This window comes from Mirounga angustirostris, unplaced genomic scaffold (assembly GCF_029215605.1).
Source record: "Mirounga angustirostris isolate CCGP_5_RB_7025 unplaced genomic scaffold, mMirAng1.0.hap1 SCAF_7, whole genome shotgun sequence".
Taxonomy (NCBI): domain Eukaryota; kingdom Metazoa; phylum Chordata; class Mammalia; order Carnivora; family Phocidae; genus Mirounga; species Mirounga angustirostris.
Window position 1 is genome coordinate 50,736,081 of NW_026991715.1, and position 12,413 is coordinate 50,748,493.

Genomic DNA, 12,413 nt, shown 5'->3' on the forward strand with positions numbered 1-12,413 from the left:
ACTGTGCAATGTTATGGTTGAAGCGTTTTATGCCATATGTGTTGATGGAATGCTTAAGAGTCGCTCTCCGCAATAAACGCAAACCCTGCCAGACTGAATTATTAGGGCCAGCGCAACTCAAGACTGCACCACCGAAACCGCCGGGGTTGGAAGCCTACGTCGCATTCGGAGTGTGTCCAACGCTTCCTCTAACAAAGGCACTATCTTGAGGCAATTTCGCGGGCCCTTTTCCCCCTCCCAGCGCCAGCTTTGTCTCCTCGCCGGTGTGAGGCTGCGACTTGGAGGAGCCCCCGCTGCTTTGCTGGGCGAGCCAGCTCTAAGCGAGGGCCGGCGTGGGAAGCTCCACCGAGCCGCCGCTGTGGTTTCCTGCAAACCGAGGAAGTTGGGAGTGCTGCAGTTGAAAGAGATACCTGCAGCCTTAAAATCGGGGCTGGACTTGAACCCTTCGCACCGATTACTGTCTTATAAAGAAAACTGGCCGGGACGTAGGAGGCTTGGGGGCTCTCAGCCTCCCCGGCGGGGCGCAGAGGAAGCGGGGTCCACGTCGTCGGCGTACCCCACCTCCGGCGGCTGGGGGCGGCAGGCAGGCCTCCCCGGGCCTGGGCCTGAGCGGGCCTAACGCCGCGCCTCGCACACGAACCCCCGTCGCCGCCGCCGCCGCCGCCGCCGCCGCCGCCGGCCCCTCCCCCGCCCGGCCCCGGGTCCGCCGCCCCCCGCCGCCGCCGACGTCTGCCCGCGCCGCCCTCGCGCGCGGCGACTGGCTCGCGCCGGCCTCCAGCCCGGCTGTTGGCGGTTGGGGCGAAGCCGGCGGGAGGCCGCCCCGCCCCCGCCGCGGAGCAGCGGCGCGCAGTCTCTTCCCCCTCAGCGCCGGGGCGGTGGCGCTGTTGCCGCCGCGGCCTGTGAGGCAGTGACTCCCCTCCGCCCCAGCTCCCTTCCTCCTCCTTTCTCTCCTCTCCCTCCCCTCCCCTCCCCAGCCCTCCCCTCCCCTCGCAGTCTCGCGCTCGAGTGAAGGTGGCGCGGCGGCGCGGGACGCAGCCTCGGCCCCTGCCGCGGCCCCGCGAGCTCGTGAGGAGACCCAGCCGCCGCCTGCCCCACCCCCTGCGCTTCCCGGGGGAGCCACCGCCGCCTTGGAAGAAGAACGAGGAGGGGAGCGAAGGGACGGCGGCGGGAAAACGGGAGAGGAAGAGGGTTCGAGGGCAAGAAGGAAAGGCGGGGAGGGACGGACGGAAGAACGGACGGCCAGACGGACTGCCCGGGGAAGGGGCCGCCTTCGAGCTTGCCCGGCCCCTCGGCTCCGGCCCGGGTCGGCCGCGACGGCGGCGGCGGCGGCGGCGGCGCGGGCGAAGGGCGCGGCAGGCGCTATCGAGACAATAACCCCGCCGCCCGGCTCTGGGGGCGGCGGCGAGGAGGAGCTGGCGGCCTAGCGCGGCCGAGGCTCGCCCAGCGCCCCGGCGGCATCTTGGGTTCCGCCGCCGTCGGGTGTGCGGGGCGCGCCGGACGCCCGGAGCTCCAGGCTCTCGGCGGACGCCCCCTGCCCCCCCTCCCCGGCGCGCGCGGAGCTGGTTTTCCGGGTTCCCGTGGACCGAGCTGGATCCTGCTTCTGCGCCGAGGCAGGAAGTGAGTTTCGCACGGTAATTCCGGGCGGTGTCACGAGTGAAAAGTTTTTTTTTCGGCGGAGATCCTAGTTGGGGCTGGGAAACTCCTGTATAACTTGAGACCAGGAAACCAGCCCGCTTCCCAGCCCCCTCCAAAGCCACCTACTCGTCCTACTGCGGGAGGCCACCCCACATCCGCTCTCACCGGAGAGAGAAATTCGGCTGGATCCAAACTGACTAATGAAGGGAAGGAAATCATGTCAGGCGAAGCCTTGAAAAAGCTGCCCTGAGACACTGCCCGACCGAAAGGTAATTTTCACCGAAAGTGTGTCTAGAAGTTACAAAGCTTTTGGGCCAGGAAAGAGAGGGTCCTTTAGGGTTTCTCACTATTTCCCCAGTTGCCCTAAATTAATCTTTTGTAGTGTCGAAGTGGATAGTATTTCAGTTGCTAAATAGTGGAACTGATTTTTTCCCCCTTCTACCATCTGGACTCTGGTTACTTTAGAAGAGATTCTGAGAATGTGGTGAGACGAAAAGTTTTAAGCAATCGGAAGAAAGAGTGCCTTTGTTCAGCACTAGGTCCAGAAGTTTTAGTTTCCTAAAACATATACAGTGTATATTTTTTTATTTATTAAGTCACGGAACCTGGCAACTTCTGTTTTGGAAAAAAGTTAGGTCGCTGCAGCGAGGGATTTACTGTTGTTGAGATGGCTGCCACATTTGTTTATACTGTTACCGATTTTTTGACTTTTGCGTTAATTGTATATAGAGTTATTTTTAGTTGCAACCCTTAGAAACGTATTTGGTTGGATTTTAGAAACAAACACTGCCCTTATTTTTTGTTTTTGTTTTTTAGGTGGGAGATGTATTTCTTTCAGTAAATGGCTCCTTTCAGACGTTTACAATCTTAGGATACTTGTTTGGTTAATTAATCGAAAGGAAGTGTCTGCTTAATTTTTCTTGTAAGTGGACCTAGGAAGGAGAAGGAGAGAGTATTATGGATAAACAGAGTTGTAATTAAAAAACAAAAACAAAAATACACCCGTAAGTACTCTGATCTGATAGGACTTCTCTGTAGTTAAGAACAGAATATATAGAGAAAGGGAGGTAAAACGCTTTAAAGGATTTTTATGGAAGTCGTATTGATTATAATAAACATCAGTTCTTTTAGAATAGGACTTTTTTACATTTTTGTATTGGTCCAAATGTTTTGGCCGGTTCTGTCTAGTAAGTGATAGGTACCTACAGTGGTGGCAGGAATTAGTGAAGCATGGGAGACATTCCGCCAGTCAGAGTTATAAACACTTTTGAACCAATCAGTAGTCCTTAGAGAAAAAACTAGTTCACAACAAACACAAAGGGCTTTTTTATTGGTGTTTTAGTGTGTCTTAATTTTTTTTTCGTATTTCTGTGGTAAAGGAGGTGAAACATAATACCGTGCTTTGGAATAAATATTAAATAAGTATGGCATCCTGTTGGTAGGTGTATCTTAACTATAAATTAATATTTAGTTTGCTCATGCTACCCCATGAAAAATGGTTGACATTCTTTAGTTCAAAGAAAAGATAGCTTTTGAAGAGCAGGATCAGTTTATTTCACAGCTTGTTATGATGTTAAGTACATTTCAAAATGGGAGTCTTTTAAATATTACTATATATTGTTTTGATTTTTTCCCCTCAGAGTGTAGTCTCTGGAGATCCTTTTTAAAAATTTATTTATTTATTTGTGTTGGTAAGATTGTGAGCCATCAAGTCATTCCTGTTAAGTCAGAATAGCTTTATGAAGGAATTTAAAGTGTATAAGTGATCTGCTTTATGATTTGGGGATGTAATATTAAGCAACGAAAGAGGTTATTCTTGGGCATCGGAAAGAGCAGAACAAAATAAATGGCATTGAACTTCAGTTTCCTTATATGGCTTATACTTGGCCTCAGAGCAACAGAGCCTTAATAGAGCAAGTCTTTTATAGAGAATTACCAGTCTGTGAAGATGTTTCTCTGCATTAGTAAATTTTACAAGTGAAAAGTATTGTAGCACTTGAAAATGACTGCTTAAATCCGTTTTTAAATAAAGTTCTTGATTTTTTTACTTTTAGCATCTGTAGTAGTTTAGATGCAGACAGCACACTTTTTAAAAATGTGAAACGTGCACCTTTGTAGAACCTTTGATTCCTTTTGTATCATCAAGGCAAAATTTACTTTGTGGTTTACTTAAAATTTTGTTACTTCAGTACTGAATTAACTTAATGAATTTTAGGCTTATTACTATTGTCAAACTATACATATTTTCAAGCCTTGTTTAAAAGGTGACTACGGGGTTTGAAAAGAGGTTAAAGAAAGATGGTAATCAGTTGAAATATTCAAGTGGCTTTACATTTTGGGTATTCTTAGTATTCTTCCTCTATACTTAGTATTGTATGGGTTTTCTTAGATTAAATTGGTAAATCTAAAGTACTTCCAAAGCTTTTGTTTACACTGCACAAAATACATATTTAATGGCACTATTTATGAATGGTACTTAGGAGTTTTCAATAGTGATAAACTTAATCCTTCAACTAATCAATTCAAATATTATATTATGAAGTCCGCCTGTTGTTTCAGATCAGGCTTTTGCGAACTTTTCATGTCTGAAAAGCTCACAGTGGTTCAAATAATGGAAACCAAATTTTTATTGCATGCTGTTTGTTAATGAAGCGGTAACTGTAGTTAGAGACATTTTACGTATATCATTGGTAAATCTGTAAATTCACTTCTTTTAGAGATTTTGATATTGAACTCTTGGTAGTAAACAATACCTTACTTTAAGAAACACTTAAAAATTTCAGAAAATTAGGTGCATCTTTCAGCATTTATTTTAAATTGCTTATAGATAACATAATTTAGACTTAAAGCTGTTTCGGCTAGGAATAGATTATGGCAGTGTTTATAAAGTATTTGAATTTATGCAGAATTTTAGTGATGCTGGATAGCAAAGTAATTCTCTTTTGTGAGTGCTGCTTAGCTAGATTCTTTTTAAACACACTTTGTTGCTTGCATTTTTTTTTTTTTTGACTCTTTCCCTTGCCCATTTCCCTATTAGATGCTTTTTTTTTTTTTTTTTTTTTTGCGGGGAGGGGGGTTTGGCGGGGGCGGGGAACACCTGTGTTGTAAATTCTAAAGAGGTCTTTATCTTTTCTTTCCTTGACAACATAAATTGTACTTATGCTTTGCTGGTCAAAATAGATTATTCAGTTTTTGCATGCAGGCTTTTTGCTCTTGCCATAGAAATGAATATGTGAATTATGCTTTACAGTACATACTTCTGAATTTTGTAAGGAAAGAGCTCAGCACTTCTGCCTCCAAGTTTTTTTTGATTGACTACACATTTTTTTGTTTTTCTTGGTGCCTCTCATCACTAACTCTTGAACCATACTACACCCATTTTCAGATGTACCTTTATTTTCTCCTCTGTCTTAGGTTTCCTAATTGTAAAAAAGGAATCTAGCTATTATTAGGCTTTGTTTTCTAATTTCTTTAGCTTCCTATTTTATAGTTTGCTTCATTTACTTCCTTTATTTATTCCATGTTCAGCTGTTCTTTCTTGATTATATGTTGCCCTTCCCCTCTTTTCTAAACTTTGAGTCCATGCTCATCACCTAAAAAAATTATTCACAACATGAATAGAAAAAATTGATTTGCCCCATTTAATTGTAAATATGCCTTTTGCATTACCACTCAGTTTACATGCCAGTATTGTAACCTGATACTCACTAATAGATTTTTCACTTGTTTCCTGAACTCTTTTTTTTTTAAATATCCCCAGAATTACCTCTGTTAAGATAAGATCAGGTTGTTATGTACTTTTTTATTACGACTCTACAAACCCCTGTACCTTTTTGTTTCATTATGCTTTTGGCTTTTTAAAACACACAAGCTTATATCTATTATAGCATAGTATAATTACAATAATTAGACCTAAAGCAACGATTCCAAATTTTTTGGTCTTAGGATCCCTCTATACTCTTAAAATTACAAAGAACCCCACAGAGCTTTGTTTTATGTGGGTTATATTTATTTCCCTTATTAGAAATTCTTAAATATCGGGCACCTGGGTGGCTCAGTTGGTTAAGCGACTGCCTTCAGCTCAGGTCATGATCCTGGAGTCCCGGGATCGAGTCCCGCATCGGGCTCCCTGCTTGGCAGGGAGTCTGCCTCTCCCTCTGACCCTCCCCCCTCTCATGTGCTCTCTCTCATTCTCTCTCTCTCAAATAAATAAATAAAATCTTTAAAAAAAAAAGAAATTCTTAAATATCAATTAATTTGTATAAAAAACCATAAATCTGGGATGCCTGGGTGGCTCAGTCAGTTAAGCGTCTGCTTTTGGCTCGGGTCTTGACTGGGATCGAGCTTGCTTCTCCCTCTCCCTCTGCCCCTTCCCCTGCTTGTGTGTGCGCAGGCGGAACTCTCAAATAAATAAAATCTATAGAAATAAATAAATAAACCTATAAATCATGGTACGTTATCATGACACTGATGTAACAAAATAATTCAAAACAAATCTTTAGCAAAAAGAGGGACATTGTTAATTTTGCAAGTTTCATGTGTCTGGTTAAATAGAAACAGCTTGATTCTCACATCTACTTTTATATTCAGTCTTCCAGTATGTTGTTTTGGTTTAAGTATATGAAGAAAATCCAAGATTATACAGATACATAGTTGGAAAAGGAAGGAGTATTTTCATTGCTTTTTTTAGATAATTGTGGATTAAAAAAAAAATTTTTTTTAAATAAAGATTTTATTTGTCAGAGAGCACAAGCAGGGGGAGCTGCAGGCAGAGGGAGAAGCAGGCTTCCCGCAGAGCAGGGAGCCCGATGCGGGACTCAGTCCCAGGACCCTGGGATCATGACCTGAGCCGAAGGAAGATTCTTAGCTGACTGAGCCACCCAGGTGTCGCCACACCAGAATTTCTTAAAGAATAGCTGCAATGTCAAATCTCACACTGTATCAGTGAATTTTTCATTCTTGTTACCTGAAAATCCATTAGTTTATCTTGCACTTTGAATCTTTTACGTGTTCATGGTTTTTGACATCATGTAATGGTTGTTAGAGAAATACTGGTTCACTGAGTTAATATATTTTCCAAAATTTAATGCATTTTGTTAGGTAGTAGCAAACAAAAGAAAAAATTGTTAATATCACCACTAATTTCATCAAAAAAGTTTTTAATATTGTGAAGCTGTCAAATTCAGGGTGACAGGTAAACATTATCCACATTTCTAAATTTTCACTTGGAAGTTTGAATATTAATCACTGGTAACAAATACTGTTAGTGTTTTTCCCTTGAAGTTGCAGGCGTACTTGGTTTATTTTTTGAGAAAATGTCTGCCAGATTCCTAAGTCTACAAGCATACATAGTTTGTCATCTGTTCTTTTAGGTCAAAATCGTGTTTGGCTCGTAATTTGAAGTATTTACACAAGTGCTTCTCCTCAGCATTGCCATTCCTTCACATAAAATGTTAAAAAGTCATGTATTAAGGAGTTGACATTTAATAAAACTATTTTTTTTTTTACTGCTTTATTAAAGATACTAAGTGAACATGGCATTTAGAAAGAAATCTGGGAATTAATTATGGAGAACAAACTAATGGTTACTGGAGGGGAGGTGGGCAGGGGATGGGTTAAACAGGTAATGGGTATTAAGGAGGGCACTTGTGATGAGCACTGGATGTTGTAAGTGATGAATCACTGAATTCTACACCTGAAACTAATAATGCACTGTATGTTAACTAGCTGGAACTTAAATAAAAACTTCAGGGAAAAAAAAAAAAGAAACCTGGGAATATGCAGTCGTGCTCATATAGCTTGATGCCAGTGCTTTTGCACTAAGGTGCTAGCAGTTTTACCCGCCCTATTTTTGCACCATTGCTGTTAATATAAGAGGAAAGGGCAAATGATGTTTCAGTATAATTGTGAAAATAGTTTTGATCTTGAAGACTCTTTCAAAGTGTCTGAGGAATTCTAAGGCCCAAGGAGTGCACTTTGCACTTTGAAAACTTAGGTGGATGTTGGGATTTATGGAGCTTTCATTACTTCCTTTGATTTTGCACGTGCGCGCTTGCGTGCGTGCGTGTGTGTGTGTGTGTCTCTCTCTCTCTCTCTCTCTCTCTCTCTCCCTCCCCCGGTATTACATTCTGGAAGAATCCTGAGGCTTGATATTTTAGTTCACCAATTTGGTCTTCACTTCTTTTTAATTTATTTAGTAGGGAGGATAGTGTTTCTGGGAACTCTTGCTTTTTCATGGGAGTTGATTTTTTTTTTTTTTTTGAGAGAGGGATCGAGAGCACGTGTGCAGTGGCAGGGGGTGGGTACAGAGGAAGAGGGAGAGAGAATTTTTTTTTTTTCCTTTAAGATTTTATTTATTTATTTGAGAGAGAATGAGATAGAGAGCATGAGAGGGGGGAGGGTCAGAGGGAGAAGCAGACTCCCCGCTGAGCAGGGAGCCCGATGTGGGACTCGATTCCAGGACCCCGGGATCATGACCTGAGCCAAAGGCAGTCGCTCAACCAACTGAGCCACCCAGGCGCCCGAGGGAGAGAGAATCTTAAGCAGGTTCCACACTCAGTGCAGAGCCAGGATGGGGGGCTTGATCTCACAATCCTGAGATCATGACCTGAGCTGGAATCAAGAGTCAGATGCTTAACCAGCTGAGCCACCCAGGCATCCCATAGGAGTTGATTTTTAATTTTTAGTTGTATTTTTGATTTACTGTAACCTGTTGAATCTCTGAGACAAAACTTGGACATTGTTCTCTGTTTCCTCCGTTAGCAGTATAGGAGATTTGATCTTATTGTACTTGGTATATCCATCATGCTTCTAGGTTTTCCTCAAATGTTAGATTTTTCATTGTGGTTAAAGCTTTGTATTATGGTCCAGATTTTATGGTATTGGTCATTTCATGGTATTCTCCCAGCCCTTGTGAATCCCTGTTCTTCTGGCTTTGGTATATTTAGTTAGCTAATGGCTTTTTCCTTTAGGGTATGTGGATAGCCTGTCCTCTTACACGTGTTTCCTGTCCCTCAGGGGATAGTATTTCCCTATTTTCACAGTTATACTGCCCAAGTGTCAGAAATCCCACAGTACAGAGTGCTTGCTGGAGGCCTTAACTGTGCAGCTGTCTTCTATGGTTTTATTACCTGGATGACTGCCCAGAACATGCTTCTCCCAATTCTTCTTGCTAAGAAAACTTACTCTTTTTGGAGATCCCACTTTGATTGTTTTGTATAGTTGGTTCCTCAGATGTGTTGTGTTTTGTTGTCATCCCCTCCCTTCCCCCCATTCACTTTGGATTCTCAACAAATTCCATTCTGTGTTGTTATCTGTAGATATACTCCTCTCTGGTACTGCTATATATTTTTTGTAATTTTTCCTTCATATTTAAAAGTTTAGAATAATGACAAATATACAGAAAAGTTGAAAGCATAGTACAAAAAACTCTTTTGTCCCTGACATATATGACGGTATGTTGCCTACCTGATTGATACTCCATTATCCCCAATACTTCAATGTTTATTTCCTACAAACAGGGACATTATCCTATAATGACATCATAACTGTCAAAATTAGGACGTTAACAAAGAATACATTACCAACACCTAAATCTTACCAGTGACCCCCACGTCTTTTAGAGCAAAAAGATCCACATGACAATCTTGCATTACATTTAGTTGTCATGTCTTTTAGTCTCTTTTAATCTGGACCAGTTTCTGTGTTTACTTTCAAGGACCTGACCCTTTTGAAGATTATAGATCTAGTTATTTTGTAGAATATCCCTTAATTGTATTTCCATGACATTGTTATGATTAGATCTTTGATTAGGTTTTTCATGATTAGATTTATAATTTTATGATTAGATCTTTGGCAGGGTTATCATGGAAGTGATGCTGCATTCTTCTTATTGCCTCTTATCAGGTCATAGGCAATTTCAGTTGTCGCATTATTGATGGTAGTCATCGATTATGCAATTATGGTTCTAACTACCAGATACCTCCTATGTCAAGGTATTCTTTCCTCACTTGTAATCAATAAATATTTGGGGGGTAGGTTCTTTGGAATTATGTAAACATTTTGTTCTTTATTTTTAACTTATTCATTTATTTACATCACCATAATTACATTCACTGGGTTATAATCCATTATCATTTGTTTTGATACTCAAATTGTTCTGGATTCAGCTAGTGAGAACCCGTTCTAGCTGGCTTAATTTCTTTTTTCTTTTTGATACAGTTCTTCCTCCTTGAGCACTTCTTGTATCCAGCACAATATGGTGTTCTAGAGTTACCATTAAACTTGCTCTCGTAATTTTTAGTGGAAAATGGTACTTAGAAGCCAAGATCTGGGCCCTTCTTGTCTTTGTTGCTCTTGGGGTATTGATGCTCCCAGGACTTCTTAACTGCATAAAGCTAGGGGATACTTTTATTTGCACACATGTACACGTTCACATTTATGAGTATATTTCAGTAAATATAGAATGGTTTCTCAGTGATACATCTGATTTTAATTCAGTACCACAGGGTTTATTCTCATATTTTCCCTTTCCATAGTTGTAATTTATCTCTGACAGTGAGAATTAGTTTTGTTTCTGTACTTTTTTTGGTGAGGAAGATGAGGTAAACATTTGTTCAGACAGAAGTCAAGTCCCTGTAGTCAAATTAATTTTCAAAGTATTTCTAAAGGGATACAATTCTAAAATGTAGTATTTGGTACAATGCATTTAGGTGAAATATTTCATTCCTTAAAAATCCCAGGTTACTATGTGAAAGGTGGATGGAAAGAATTATCTACATTGGATGCATCCTTGTGGAGGTAATGTTGGAGCTCAATTTTAGTTGAGTGCAGTAATTTTGATGTAGCTGTTTTCCACATTGAAGTTATATTGTTTATATGATTCCAAAGTTTGGCATATGTATCTATCTTTCTGATAATGATGTCCTTGGAATTTTAAACCTTAGACTAAATCTAGAGTCTGGATTGGATGGATGGGGATGAGATTGTTTCAATTGTATTAGGACCAGTGTAAGAAACCTATAATCTCCCTGCCAAGGCTATCACTTAGCCTAGAAAAGAATTGGTTTGACTTCACCATCCTTGGAGATTTTGAAGTGATTTAAGAGTATATTGGCGTGGCATCTGGGTGGCTCAGTCGTTAAGCATCTGCCTTCAGCTCAGGTCATGATCCCAGGGACCTGGGATCGAGCCCCACATCGGGCTCCCTGCTCAGCGGGAAGCCTGCTTCTCCCTCTCCCTCTGCCTGCTGCTCTCCCTACTTGTGTGCTTTCTCTATCTCTGTCAAATAAATACAGTCTTAAAAAAAAAAAAAAGTATACTGACATTTCTTTTTGTGACTAGAATTAAGATTTGCTTTCAGTCTTCTAGGAAAAGGTAAGGATCCTGGCAGCAGCAAATGAATTCTTTGGGTGCCCTGTTAATCTCTGGGGACTTCAAAAGATTTTGTTAATTATCCTGGGACCAACTGCAGAATAACAGAGACTGTATATAGTAGATACACTTTGATTTGTCAGAGATACTTGATATCAACATAGTGTCTTGTATGTTCTTGTGAAAACCATCCCAAGCCAGAAACCTTGGGAGTCTTCTTCCTGGCCTTAGTTACCGATACCAGCACTACTTCTATCAGTTCTTTCTTTTACGTATGTATGGACTGAGTTATTTTAGGGTAGGCGAGAAAGACTGGATAAGGTACAAGCAGTGAGAGGCTTTGGTAGGTAAAGGGCTAAAACAATTACATTACTTTTTTTTTCTGATTATAAAAATTCAAATACAGAAATATATAGCAAATGAAAATTTCCATAATCCCATTTCCCAGAGATATTCTTATCAGTGTGGTGTGTATTTTTATGAACACTTCAGTGTGTATTCCATCATTTCACTGTGCATGGATATACATGTGTTAAGTATTTTTAAATATAAATGGGAGATATATTTCAATTATATATATGGAGATCTAGTAGGTATGTATATGTGTTAATCAGCATTATGGTTGTTATACATACAGTACTGTACAGAATATATGTTTATTCTCTACTCTTTGCACATAAATGTTTGCACTTTTATATGATTTTTTTCTGTTGGATAAATACCCAAAGTGCTTTTGCTATGTATGTAATTCAAATTGATTGATAGAAGCAAATTCCCTCTGAAGATTTTGTATCAATTTATACTTCCACAAATAGTATGTAAGAGTACCTTTCTAAGTGCATTCTTGAACAAATTGGATATTAGCTGTCTTAAAATACTTGCGCAAATCTGAGACAGGTAGTAAAGTATAATAGGTAAGAACATAAGCTTTGGAGTCAGATTGCCTAGATTTAAATCTGCTGCTTACTAACTGTGACATTGGCAAGTTCATTTTAAGAATTCTTTAAGGAATATTACGTTTTTGTGTGCCTTTTGTGTTTCACATGGATTTAATTGGTTTGTTGCTTATATGCTGTTTGGTTATATAGAAGTTTAAATTTTGATATAGTCAAATTAATCTTTATGCATTTTTGGGTTTAATGATACTCCTGGAAAGGATTTGTGCCAAGATTATAAATATAATAACCTAAGTTTTTGGCTTAAGGAGTGAAATAATCATCTGGATTTATTCTTACAATATTTCTATCTAGTTGTATCACCATTTGTTGGGTAAATCATCTTTTTACCTATAAAATTTTATCTTTATCAATAGTAAATTCCCAAATATACTTAATATCAAGATTTTTGTTTTTTGGTATGATAATACTATGCTGTCTTGATTTTTTTTTTTTTTCTTTCTTCATTAT

At 40.5% G+C, this 12,413-nt stretch overlaps 1 protein-coding gene across 14 annotated transcripts in view; it reads left to right on the forward strand.

Moving 5' to 3' along the window:
• The first annotated feature begins 903 nt into the window (after positions 1 to 903).
• ERBIN (erbb2 interacting protein) overlaps positions 904 to 12,413 on the forward strand; it is a 129,955-nt gene continuing 118,445 nt past the window's right edge. For 6 of the 14 annotated variants that reach the window (XM_045895638.3, XM_045895676.3, XM_045895649.3 and 3 more), the window contains exon 1: positions 908 to 1,904. The gene's annotated coding sequence lies outside the window, so the exon portion shown is untranslated. Of the gene's footprint in view, positions 1,905 to 12,413 lie in introns of all 14 variants that reach the window. The other 8 variants (XM_054512304.2, XM_054512308.2, XM_064596180.1 and 5 more) reach the window with 4 other exon arrangements.